The sequence below is a fragment of the Pongo abelii genome, chromosome 2, assembly GCF_028885655.2.
Source record: "Pongo abelii isolate AG06213 chromosome 2, NHGRI_mPonAbe1-v2.0_pri, whole genome shotgun sequence".
NCBI classification, from domain to species: domain Eukaryota; kingdom Metazoa; phylum Chordata; class Mammalia; order Primates; family Hominidae; genus Pongo; species Pongo abelii.
Genome location: NC_085928.1, coordinates 111,603,491 through 111,615,931, shown reverse-complemented (window position 1 = coordinate 111,615,931; position 12,441 = coordinate 111,603,491). Strand labels below are relative to the sequence as shown.

General features: G+C 43.2%; 1 protein-coding gene and 1 pseudogene across 1 annotated transcript in view; both read left to right on the top strand.

Moving 5' to 3' along the window:
- Window positions 1–131: 131 nt before the first annotated feature.
- The window catches only part of KRBOX1 (KRAB box domain containing 1), a 65,569-nt gene continuing 53,259 nt past the window's right edge, over window positions 132–12,441 (top strand). The window contains exon 1 of the mRNA XM_063722117.1: window positions 132–242. The gene's annotated coding sequence lies outside the window, so the exon portion shown is untranslated. The remainder of the gene's footprint in view (window positions 243–12,441) is intronic.
- Window positions 7,079–9,465, top strand: LOC100434489 (heterogeneous nuclear ribonucleoprotein A1-like; annotated as a pseudogene).

The window sequence follows — 12,441 nt, the reverse complement described above, 5'->3', positions numbered from 1 at the left end:
TCAGGGGCCGGGGCGGGGTTACGATGGCGGGCTAGGGGACAAGGTAGGACCAAAGACACACGGAGACGGCCTCCGGGATGGCCAGAGGGGCCGCGGGCGCTCGGGAAAGGGGCGGGTGCACTTCCGGCCCCCGAAGCCTCCGCGAGGGAGTCTCCGGGAGGCGCGGCGGGGAGTAGGCAGTATGTTGCTGACCTCTGGCGGTCGCTCTGCGGGACTTCGCACCTTCTTTGTGCTCAGGAGCGGTGAGTGTCAGTTCGGCGGCTGAGCCCCCAGTAAGGGCGTGGTTCCGGGCCAACGGGAGGACGTGCTGAAGGCGCTGCTTTCTTCCTTCCCCACCGCAGCTGTTTCCGACTCTCGCGCTGAGCCCACCACTACCCCTCGGCCCACGCCCCTGGCAGTTTTCACGGCATAAGCCCGGCAAGAGCATCATTTTGGTTGTCCTAGGGGGTTTTGGGGGTTAGCTCCTTTATTGCTAACCTCATTCGCACATTCCATGGTGGGCAGGACAGTGGATTGAGTTTTTTACACTGGGCCCTAGTAGTTCCATGTTCCTGTCCGATGTCGTGACTTCTCATTCTATATATGGCCCAGAATTTTGAGCAACTGGGCGCTGACCTGAGGATTCTGTTTATCTGCTGTGGTTCTTTTACTGGGGTTCTCTGCTGTGGGTTCTCTAGTCCGGATGCACCAGCTCTTCCCTGAGTCTTGTTTGCCCCTTTTTCTAACTCTGGATGATATTGACTGCTCCCCCAGTATGTGCCACCTCTTGCTCACTGCCTCGCCCCCAGCAGTAAGCAGTACCATTGAAATGGAAATACAGGGGAGAAGTTATTTCACCCTGCCTTTAGAGCAGGTAATAATCGTTTCACTTAGGGCTTATGTATGGCTCCTTTTTCTTTCTTTCTAGCTTTCCAGGTTCCTTCTATTTCTCCTGGAGGGGAAGGAACCCCCTCCATGGCAGCCTGGGTTCTTGACAGCCTGACTCAAGGGTCACTATGCTTACTGCTAGCCTGAATCACGTATACCAGGTTGTCGTAGAACCAGTGTAGGACATAAAAGGCAAACCTGGGTTCTTGTCCCAACTCTTCCACCAATTCATGGCATGACCCGGAACATTTTGTTTTACCCTTCTGGGCCTTTATTCTGATGTGTCAAAACAAGAGGTACTGAATTTGACGTACTCGCCAGCAGTGAGATGCTATTATAAAGGTATTGGGCGGTACATTCACTACTTTGCCAAGAGATAATGAGGGCATATAGTGTGAGAGGGTGGAGGGATAGGGTGGGAATTGGAATGATTGACGTTGAGCTTCTAGCCAGTGGATGGCTCTATGCTGATCATTCCCATCGCCACCAACACCATCACCATTCTTATTTTGAGAACTTACCTTGAGCTAAGTATTACACTAAATTCACGTATTTTGCCGTCTAACCCTATATCAGCCCTGTTCAGAGATTCGGTAGAAGAACTCACAGGACTCAGAATACAGTTGTAATCATGACTAAGATTGATTACAACTGGATTGCTGGTCCCCAGCCCCTCGGGAGGGTGGGGAGGGCAGCCACATGGGCTGAATTCCCAAGGGCAAGCCAGCCTCTGCCTGAGGAAGAGCCAGAATTCTCTGCCTGTCCATCTGGTGGGATACATAACCAGATCATAAGGGAAAAAGACATAGGTGGAGTCTGGAGGAATCTATGTGCAGGATTCCGAGTTCTTTCTCCCTGCCAGGAGAGATCACACAAAGCTTACTCCTCCTAGCAATGGAAACATAGCAACATATATGCCATGTTTCTAACTAGGGAAGCGCAAAAATTAGTCAGTGCCCAAGGTTTTTATTAGGGGACTGGTCATGTAGGCACCTTCTGCCTAGCATATACCAAAATTCCAGACTCCTAGAAGGTAAGCAGATGTTCATTATAAATCATGTTTGTACAAATAGTCAAGGCATAATGAACTACTCTTATTGGTTAAGTGTTGACTGGACGCACTTTGAAAGTGAAGTTCCCAGACACTAGCCAGGGGCCTACCTTGCAAGCAGGCCTTTTTTTGGGTCTCTGACTTGCTATGTTAGTGATTTTATGCACCCAACCATATGAAGCAATAATGCCCTCATTTTACAGAGGAGAAAATTGAGATTTCAAGGGCTGGTAACTTGTCTAGAGTTGCACCACTAGCAAGTGGTACAGCCAAGAGTCTAATCACTCTGTTTACTTCAGAACTTCAGCTCTTCATCCACTGCCATATTGCCAGTCCCAGGGCCTTCCTCAAGTCCTTTGTCTTTATTCTTTCTGCCTGAAATATTCTTTCCCTAGCTATTTGCATGACTGGTGATATGGTTTGGCTGTGTCCCCACCCAAATCTCATCTTGATTGTAGCTCCCATAATTCCCACCTGTTGTAGGAGGGACCCAGTGGGAGATAATTGAATCATGGGGGCAGTTTCCCCTATACTGTTCTCGTGGTAGTGAGTAATTCTCATGAGATCTGATGATTTTGTACGGGGAAACCCCTTTTGCTTGGTTCTCATTCTCTCATCTGCCACCATGTAAGACATGCCTTTCGCCTTCTGTCATGATTGTGAGGCCTCCCCAGCCATGTGGAACTGTGAGTCCATTAAACCTCTTTTTCTTTATAAATTACCCAGTCTCGGGTATGTCTTTATCAGCACTGTGAAAATGGACTAATACAACTGGTTTATTTTATTTATTCATTTTTTAAGAGATAAGATCTCACTATGTTGTCCGGGCTGGCCTCCAACTCTTGGCCTCAGGCAATCTGCCTGCCTCAGCCTCCCAAGTAGGTGGGACTACAGGGATGTGCTGTATGCCTCGCTTGGTTTCTTTCAATTATTCACCGCCTCAACTCAGATTACACCTTATAGAAAGGCCCTCCCTGACTACTCTATGTAAAGTAGTCTCTTTTGAAAGTACTTTGTATCATTAACCTATTTTAGTTTCATCAAAACATTTATCATTATGTGAAATGATCTAGTGTCTTTCTTTATTCTCTATATCAATTTTCGTCCAGTCGCAGTGGCTCACACCTGAAATCTCAGCACTTTGGGAGGCTGAGGTGGGCTGATCACCTGAAGTCAGGAGTTTGAGACCAGCTTGGCCAACATGGCGAAACCTGTCTCTACTGAAAATACAAAAATTAGCCGGGTGCGGTGGCGCATCCTGTAATCCCAGCTACATGGGAGGCTGAGGCAGGAGAATCACTTGAACCTGGAAGGCAGAAGTTGCAGTTAGCTGAGATAGCACCACTGCACTCCATTCTAGCCTGGGCGGCAGAGGAAAACTCTGTCTCAAAATAAAATAAAATAAAATAAAATAAAGTCAGTCTTCCTCAGTTGTGTGCTGGTAAATTGGCACTGTAAGAAAAAAAAGTCTTGATTGGTAGAGTTGGCCAGTTTCATATTGTAAATACATTGCCCCTGGCCAATTTCAGGCACCCATATAAGGTCACTGAAGGAGGAGTTGGAAAGAGATGTGCATCATCAGCATGGAGTCCTGATAAGTAAGTAACAATGAGGAAGGGACCTTAGGTAGGGGAGAACCCCAGGTGGGGAAGAACAATGAACAGATGTTCTCCCTAGAAGAGATGGTTCTCCCCAGAACAGATGTTCTCTCAGAAGAGATGGCTAATCACAAATAACCTGCGGGCACAATGACCTGTCCTGTCCGCAAGTGGCCCCAAGAGCAGAACCTTATAAAACCTCCCTCCAGCCCCTGCCTCATTGTAGACAGCCCATTCTCTGCTGTGCTGCCTGTTGCAACTTTGCAACATATTTTTATACTTTCTGTAATAAATCTGTCTTTCTTTACCTACAGCTGTCTTGGTAAATTCCTTTACCACCTGCACCACCAGCCCCAGATAGTTGCTACCTGTGATAATCAGCTTTCCCGAGTCAGTGTGTGCTGGCACCACAGTAAACTCTTTAAAATCAAGGACTATGTCTTGTCCATTGCTGTATCCTCAAGACCTAGCACATTGCCTGGCACATAGTAAATACTCTATAAATATTTGTTGAATGGACGAATAATTCTCCAATTCCATCTCTGATTACTGTTGCAGGCATTCAGTCTTATTTTAGAGATGAGAACAATGGGGCTAAGAGGTGTGAGGAACTCTCCCTTGGGCACACATTTATTAAGTGGTAGAGCCAAACATTTAACACAGCCAGTTTGTTTGTGCAAGCTTTACTGCTAAGTGGGTCAGAGAAACCTAAAATGGGAGAATTGGAGCTAGAGAAACAAGTTGTCCATATACAGTTCCATAGTTCGTAGCAACAAATAATTTATTGCAGGCTTAGCATATGCAAGGTAGTATCTTAGTCTCAGGGAGACAAAGATCGATTGGATTTTTAAATCATCCTTCAAGGATCTCATTGATTAAATGGGATAAGCACGTAATATCAAATGTACAATACTAAAGCAGTATGAGCCAAATGCCAATGGATTCTGAGAGCAGTGTCACATTTTGTTGGGGGAAAGGGAATAGGGTCAGAAAGGGGTTTATAAAAAATAAGCCATTTGAGTTGGGCTAGTAAGAATATATAGAGTCAGGTTGTGAATGGAAAGATAAGGTATTTCAGGCAAACGCTGATGAGGATGTTTTGCTCCTTAGTTCAGCTAAAATCTGGTTTCTGGTCTCACGACTGGGAAAAATTAGGCACATGGACACATTGAAAGGTGAGGAGAGTGGAATTTATTGAAAGGAAGCTTGAAAAAAAAGAGGGTCTTGCCAACAGGCTCCCACCTCACAGATTGAATGCCAGGCCACCACACACCAGCTGAAGAGGCCAGGCTTCTCCTTACCGCATAAGGTGTGAATTCCCGGTGGCTACACCCCAATCTCCCAGTGCACAGGTGGGCCCTTAGTCTGAGCCACTGCACATTGATTTATTTCCCTTACTGCACATGTGTTAAGGGACAGAATTTTTCGCCGTGGGCATGTTTAGGCAAGCCCCCTGTGCACTATGACCTGAGCAGCATTTGGCTGTCTCATTTCTATCAACTCTATGGAGAAAGGCATCTAAAGAGGTGGTGAGATGTGCTTGAAAAAGAAAGTCCAGTTCATCTGATATGTCAATGCAGGTACAACTCAGGCAGGCCTGAAGACTATAACTCTAATGAACATGCTATCCAGGAAACTAACCTTCAATCCACATGCACACCAAACCCTCAAGAAAATTAGAGTTGTTAGTAGTTACAGTAGTCCCGCCTTGTCTGCAGGGGATACATCCCAAGATCCTCAGTGGATGCCTAAAACCATGAATAGTACTGAACTCTATATATACTGTGTTTTTTTCTGTACATATACATATATATCTATGATAAAGTTTAACTTATAAATTAAGCACAGTAAGAGATCCACAACAATAATTCATAATAAAAGAGAACAATTATAACAATAAGTTGTAATACAAGCTATGTGAATGTGGTCTCGTTCTAAAAATATTTTATTGTACTGTACTCACCCTTCTTATTGTGATCTGTCAATGTGATTACTGTGATGGCTACCAAGTGACTAATGGTCAGGTAGTATATACAGCATGGATATGCTAGACAAAGGGATAATTCATGTCCTGGGTGGTGTGAAAGGAAAATAACAACTTGGGACCCCAATTCACTATGCCGAAAGGAAAAAGTCAAGCTAAAAGCTGAGTCATGCAGGAAGCTGCCTTTCCTTTTGTTCCTAAGCAGATAGTTACAGATAAAAGGTAAAAAATCTCCACAGGTAGCTACTCTGTGTTCACCTTACCTTGTGTAACCTGCAGATTTACTTAGTGTGAGATGAATACATAATTAAATATTCCCCTGCCTGCTCCTTTTCTCTTACATGTGGATTCAGTAATGACCATAACCTCTCTCTTTCCCCTGCAGCCTGCTTTTCCCTTTTAAATATTGAAGACTTCAACATCATCTTTGGAAAAAGACACAGACCTGTCTCCTGGGTTATGTCCTTAACCTTGGCAAAATAAACTTCAAAATTGATTAAGTCCTTTCTCAGATACTTTTGGTGTACAGTGGGATGGAGCAGGGTGCTGTGAAATTTCATAACACTACTCAGAACAGCGTGCAACTTAAAACATGAATTATTTTTGGAATTTTTCATTTAATATTTTCAGACCATGGCTGACTGTGGGTAACTGAAACCACAGAAAGTGAAATTGCAGATAAGAGGGGACCAATGCATTTGCAAGTGTAAATGACATGATCTTAATGCCATAGTTTCTAGAGTAGCTTGGAGAGTCTAAGTCCCCCCACCCCCTGCAACCCAAGGCAAGGAGAACCTTGTAAAATACTCGGTTGAACTTCCACTGCATTCCACTGCAATCAAGCAGTATCTTCAGCAATCATGCGCTGTCATGGGGAATTTGAGGGCCAGGAAAGTGTGACTTTCCATGAAGAGATTGGATTAGTATCCTTTGCCCATGTGTGATGTTACCTTCCTGTCGATCACTATCATCCTTGTGACAGTTGTGCAGTAGGATCTGGCAAACAGTTGGAGAGATGGCTTGGTGCCTATTCTGGAGTGTCTTGAATTCACCTGAGGCATGGATCTCATTTGACAGGCAGTGGAGAACTACTGAGGACTTCTGAGCAGAGAAGTTGGTGGAACAGGAAGCACCAACAATCCATCTCATCACCTAGAGAGCATTGTACTGGCAGAACTATCTAAAGTGACTATTTTGGAACTCTGGGATCAATTTGAATACTTGCAGCTTCCAAAGGAAAGGTTGGTTGGTAAATTGTGGCTAATATTGGTTGATTTCAGCTTGTATTGGATACCCACCCATAAGTCCCATGGCAGGCAGCCATGACATGTTTCTGACATGGCTTGCTGAAGCCAGAGTGGGAAATTAGGACTTCGTCCTCCAGATATTGGGGCTCTGTGTTATAATTGCTGATAGCTGCTTCTTATCAATGAGGTGTAGCCACGGAGGCTGGCTGCCATTGGTTCACCTCCATTGGCTGAAGCAGTCTCTAGGGCATTAAAACATTAAAAGGAGCTGCACCTTTGGGTTTTGTTTTTTTATTTTTGTTTTGTTTTGTTTTGTTTTTTTTGATGAAGTCTCGCTCTATTGCTCAGGCTGGAGTGCAGTGGTGTGACCTCGGCTCATTGCAACCTCCACCTCCTGTGTTCAAGCGATTCTCCTGCCTCAGCCTCCTGAGTAGCTGGGGCTACAGGCATGTACCACCATGCTGGGCTAATTTTTTGTATTTTTACTACAGATGGGGTTTCACTGTGTTAGCCAGGATGGTCTCCATCTCCTGACCTCATGATCCACCTGCCTTGGCCTCCCAAAGTGCTGGGATTACAGGCATGAGCCACCTTGCCTGGCCTGTTTTGTTTTTTTTACATTCAAAAACAACTGCGTGTATGGGGGAATTCAGAAGTCATGTGTGCATACACAGGGAATGACATAGGTTCAGAAAAGACCTTAAACTTTCACCTCAGGATGATCCCTAGCACAGCCACTATAAAATATTTCTTAAAAGTCAAACCCTGGGATAAGTGGGATAATACTATTTCCAGAGTTATCACAATGTAAAATTCAAATGTCCAGTTTCTACAAAAAAAATCACAAGGCATACAAAGAAACAATAAAGTATGGCTCATTCAAAGGAATAGAAGAAGTCAATAAGAAATGTTCTTGAGGAAGCCCAGATAGTGGACTTCATAGACAAAGACTTCAGAATGACTGTCTTAACCCGTTTCTTGTTTAGAAACAAATTGCAGCTCGCCGCCAGTACTCATTTAATTTTACATAAACACACTCTTTGAGGCTGAAGCAAATCAGACTGATCTTCAATGTGAAAATAAAGTATAAAAACTGTTCTTGGACTTATTTCCAAACAGAACTTTTCTCTAATCCTAATGTAACAGAAATGTATATGATGATAGTATATAATAATTGGGCAGAATTTGGGGGTAAGGTTAGGACTTAATCCATGAGTTATCGTGGTGTATTCACAGCACTGCAAGGGCCACTGGGGAATATTTTCATGGCAAATGGGAAATGGGTTAAAGATACTCAAAGAGCTAAAGGTAATCATGGACAAAGAGGAAAACAATGTACGAATTAGAATCAGAATATCAATGAAGAGATAGAAATGATAAGGAGAAACCTAAAGGAAACTCTGGAGCTGAAAAGTATCATAACAAAAAGGGAAAATACACTGGGGTGGGGGTGGGGGTGGTTAAAAGCAGATTTGAGCAAGTAAAATAAAGAATCTGCAAACTTAAAGATAGGATGATTGAAATTATTGAACTGGAGGAACAGAAAGAAAAAAGGATGAAGAAAAGTGAACAGAGAGGTAGGCTGGCAGATACATTCATCAGCTTGCTTCTTTGCCTGTGGACACTGCCGAAGAAGCATCATTAAAGTCTCTTTTCTCCCTGCCGTCATGTCTAAGTCAGAGTCTCCTAAAGAGCCCGAACAGCTGAGGAAGCTCTTCATTGGAGGGTGCAGCTTTGAAACAACCGATGAGAGCCTGAGGAGCCATTTTGAGCAATGGGGAACGCTCACGGACTGTGTGTTAATGAGAGATCCAAACACCAAGCGCTCCAGGGGCTTTGGGTTTGTCACATACGCCACTGTGGAGCAGGCGGATGCAGCCATGAATGCAAGGCCATGCAAGGTGGATGGAAGAACTGTGGAACCAAAGAGAGCCGTCTCAAGAGAAGATTCTCAAAGACCACGTGCCCACTTAACTGTGAAAAAAATATTTGTTGGTGGCCTTAAAGAAGACACTGAAGAACATCACCTAAGAGATTATTTTGAACAGTATGGGAAAATTGAAATGATTGAAATCATGACTGACCAAGGCAGTGGCAAGAAAAGGGGCTTTGCCTTTGTAACCTTTGACAGTCGTGACTCTGTGGATAAGACTGTGAAGCTAGGAAAGCCCTGTCAAAGCAAGAGATGGCTAGTGCTTCATCCAGCCAAAGAGGTCGAAGTGGTTCTGGAAACTTTGGTGGTGGTCGTGGAGGTGGTTTTGGTGGGAATGACAACTTTGGACGTGGAGGAAACTTCAGTAGTTGCGGTGGATTTGGTGGCAGCCATGGCGGTGGTGGATATGGTGGCAGGGGAGGTGGCTATAATGGATTTGGTAATGATGGAAGCAATTTTGGAGGTGGTGGAAGCTACAATGATTTTGTCAATTACAACAATCAGTCTTCACATTTTGGACCCATGAAGGGAGGAAACTTTGGAGGCAGAAGCTCTGGCCGCTATGGTGGTGGAGGCCAATACTTTGCCAAGCCACAAAACCAAGGTGGCTATGGTGGTTCCAGTAGCAGCAGTAGATATGGCAGTGGCAGAAGATTTTAATTAGGAAACAAAGCTTAGTAAGACAGAGGAGCCAGAGAAGTGATGGAAGCTACAGGTTACAACAGATTTGTGAACTCAGCCAAGCACAGTGGTGGCAGGGCTTAGCTGCTACAAAGAAGATATGTTTTAGACAAATTCTCATGTGTATGGGCAAAAAACTTGAGGACTGTATTTGTGAATAATTGCATAACAGGTTATTTTAGTTTCTGTTCTGTGGAAAGTGTAAAGCATTCCAACAAAAGGTTTTAATGTAGTTTTTTTTTTTGCACCTATGATATTGATTGCTAAATGTAATAGCCTGATGGTGATGCTGAATAAATGTCTTAAATAAAAAAAAAAAAAAAAAGGAAAAGTGAACAGAGCCTAAGGGACCCAGGGGATACCATCAAGCAGAAAAACATATGCATAATGTGAATACCAGAAGGAAAGAGAGAAAGAAAGAGGCAGAAAGACTAGTTGAAGAAATGTTCCCAGACCAAACTGAGGGTCGGTCTGCTATTTCTCGCTGCCCAATAACAAGATGCAGATGAACTAGGGAGGAAGAGAGTTTTTTTATTTCTGTAACCGGTTACAGGGAGAAGGCCTGGAAATTATTGCCAGACCAACTCAAAATTACAAAGTTTTCCAAAGCTTCTATACCTTCTAAGCTATATGTCTACGTGTAAGTGTGCATTCATCTAAAGACATAAGTGATTAACTTCTTTTAATCTATAACTAAGGTCTGAGTTCTAAAGACCTTCCTCTGGAGCCTCAGTAAATTTACTTAATCTAAATGGGTCCAGGTGCCGGAGGTGATTACCCTTATCTGGTCTCCTGCTAAATCACAGAGGTTTGGGGAGTTCTTTCAGATCCCCAGTAAAACTTTTTAAATTCTAAATGGGTCCTATTAAGAATTCCTTTGTTATTTTGTAATGCTTTAAGGCCCAGGAAAGGCCTAGGCAAAACCCTTGGTGGGCATTTCTTACATTCCAGCCTTTGTATAAAGGGTGTTGGCTGTTTCAGCTTTGAATATTTAACTTAACCACTTAGTACTAAAACAGTTGTTATGGAGGCCTGCATTAGTGAGACCTGGCCTGCCACAGAAATAATGTTTGAAAACTTCCTAAACTCAATGAAAAATACAAATCTACAAATTCAAGATACTCAACAAACTCCAAGTAAGATAAACTCTGAAAAACTATCATTTTTTAAAAAACCAAAGGAAAATAACAAGTGATAGTGAGGATGTGGCGTAATTGAAACCCTTGTGTATTGCTGGTGGGAATGTAAAATGCAGCCTCTGGAAAATGGTATGATTCCTCAAAAAATTAAACATAGAATTACCAGATGATCTGCTTCTGGGTATATATCCACAAGAAATGATGGCAGGAACTCAAGATATTTGCACACTTGTGTTCATAGCGGCATTATTCACAAAAGCCAAAAGGTGGGAGCAACGAAGTAACCAGTGATAGATGAATGGATAAAATGTGGTATATACGCATCAGTGGAATATTACTTGGTCTTAAAAATGAAGGAAATTTTGACACTTCTACAACACAGATGAAACTTGAAGATATTATGCGACATGAAATAAGCCAGTAACAAAAAAGACAAACATTGTATGATTCCTCTTAAATGAGTTTCCTACAGTGATTAAATTTATAGTGACAGAAAGCATGGTGGTTGCCAGAAGCTGAAGGGTGGGGGAAATGGGGATTAAGTATTTAATGGGTATAGTTTCACTATACAACAAACAGGTTATAAGAGGCAAAGAAGTATATTATATTGTGAGTGCCCAGTGGGTTCACCCTGCCCACTGCCTAGACAGAGCTGATTTATCAAAGAGGGGAATTGCAATAGAGAAAGTAATTCATGCAGAGCCAGATGTGCAGGAGACCAGAGTTTTGTTGTTACTCAAATAAGTCTCCCTGAGCATTCAGGGATTAGAGTTTTTAAGGACAACTTGGTGGTTAGGAGGAAACCAGTGAGCTGGGAGTGCTGATTGGTCAGATATGAAATCACAGGGAGTTGAAACTGTCTTCTTGCGCTGAGTCAGTTCCTGGGTGGGGGCTACAATACCAGCTGAGCCAGTTTATTGATCTGGGTGGTGCAAGCTGATCCATCAAGTGCAGACCCTGCACAATATCTGAAGCACTGGTCTTAGGTTTTACAATAATGATTTTATCCCTAGGAGCAATTTGGGGAGGGTCAGAATCTTGTAGTCTCCAGCAACATGACTCCTAAACCATAATTTCTTTTTTGAGACTTGTCACCCAGGCTAGAGTGCAGTGGTGCAATCTCGGCTCACTGCAACCTCCGCTTCCCGGGTTCAAGCAATTCTCCTGCCTCAGCCTCCCAAGTAGCTGAGATTACAGGCGCCTGCCACCACGTCGAGCTAATTTTTGTATTTTTAGTAGAGACGGGGTTTCACCATGTTGGCCAGCGTGGTCTTGAACTCCTGACCTCAAGTGATCTGCCCGTCTCGGCCTCCCAAAGTGCTGAGATTACAGGCGTAAGCCACTGTGTCTGGCCCTAAACCTTAATTTCTAATCTTGTGGCTAATTTGACAGTCTTATGAAGGCAGTCTAGTCCCCAGGCAAGAAGGAGGTTTGTTTTGGGAAAGGCCTGTATCATATTTGTTTTAAACTATAAACTAAGTTTCTTCCAAAGTTAGTTCAGCCTATGCCCAGGAACGAACAAGGACAGTTTGGAGGTTAGAAGCAAGATGGAGTTGGTTAGGTCAGATCTCTTTCACTGTATCAGTTATAATTTTGCCATGGCAGTTTCAATATATTAATAAAATATTCCATACAGCAGGCAAGTTAAACAACTATAAACATTACACACCTAATAATAGACCCTCAAAATACATAAAGCAAAAATTGACAGAATTGAGGGGATAAATACATTTTTATAGTAATAGTTGGAGCCTTATTTACTCCAGTTCCAATAATGGCTAGATCATTCAGACAGAGGATAAGAAAATAGAGAATTTGAACAATGCAATAAGCCAACTAGACTTAACAGATAAATATAAAACACTCCACCCCAAAACAGCAGAATACACATTCTTCTCAAATGCTTATGGAACATTCTTCCAGAGAGACCAAATGTTAGGC